Here is a 763-nt window from a genome sequence, read left to right as displayed (position 1 = left end):
GGAGCAGGAGCCGCACTCCACAGCCGAGGGGGCAGAACAGCCTGCCAATCTCACAGGCGTCTTGTGTTTTCCTTTTTTAATATGGAAGGCTTCATGAATCTGCGTGTCATCCTTGCGTAGGAGCCACGGTAACCTTCTCTGTATCCGCCCCATGTTAGTATATGTGCTGCCGACGCGAGCACTCATGTATATATCTTTTTTTTTTTTGGAGAGATTTTCGCTATAGGGCGTGCGCTCACCAGACAGACAGAGAGAGACAGAGAGAAAGCGAGAAATCACCCCCCGGGGAGATGGTCACACCGCAAGCCCTTCTCCTCCATTCTCCTCTCAGGATCTTGGGCATGCACGCACACGCGCCCGGCGTGAGTTTTAAGCCACCGGGTCTGGGACGTGAACCACGGTCGACTACGTGGGAGTCCAGCGACATAGCCATTACACTAACTGCTGGTTCCCATCATGTATATATCTTGAAAAAGAAAAAAGCAAAGCAGGGAGAACAAAAATGAATGGCACACATGATGTGGTCTGTTAAAAACAATGAACATGGTATACGATACCATCCTGGCTTGGATTATCCCACACTGTTTGTATGCTTTACAGTCTATATTGTACCTCATAAACATGTACAATTAAATGGAAGTAAGACATTATAAAATTACATTTTCAAATAAGAGACATGAGATGGGGTGAGATGCTCGGCCTCCAGCAGCGCTTGTTCAGAGCTGGCCACGCTGGCTTGCTCTAACGCTGCAGCCAGGAAGCC

The 763-nt window shown here is 48.5% G+C and overlaps 1 non-coding gene across 1 annotated transcript; it reads right to left on the bottom strand.

Annotated features, from left to right (window-relative positions):
• Positions 1–75: 75 nt before the first annotated feature.
• LOC114008855 (U6 spliceosomal RNA) lies at positions 76–182 on the bottom strand. The gene has a single exon (XR_003550354.1). It is a non-coding gene; the product is annotated as a U6 spliceosomal RNA (small nuclear RNA).
• Between the last annotated feature and the right edge of the window lie 581 nt (positions 183–763).

Source organism: Tupaia chinensis, unplaced genomic scaffold (genome assembly GCF_000334495.1).
Source record: "Tupaia chinensis unplaced genomic scaffold, TupChi_1.0 Scaffold000403_1, whole genome shotgun sequence".
In the NCBI taxonomy this organism is placed as follows: domain Eukaryota; kingdom Metazoa; phylum Chordata; class Mammalia; order Scandentia; family Tupaiidae; genus Tupaia; species Tupaia belangeri.
Note: the sequence above shows the minus strand (reverse complement) of the source record. Positions and strands in the feature narration are given on the sequence as shown.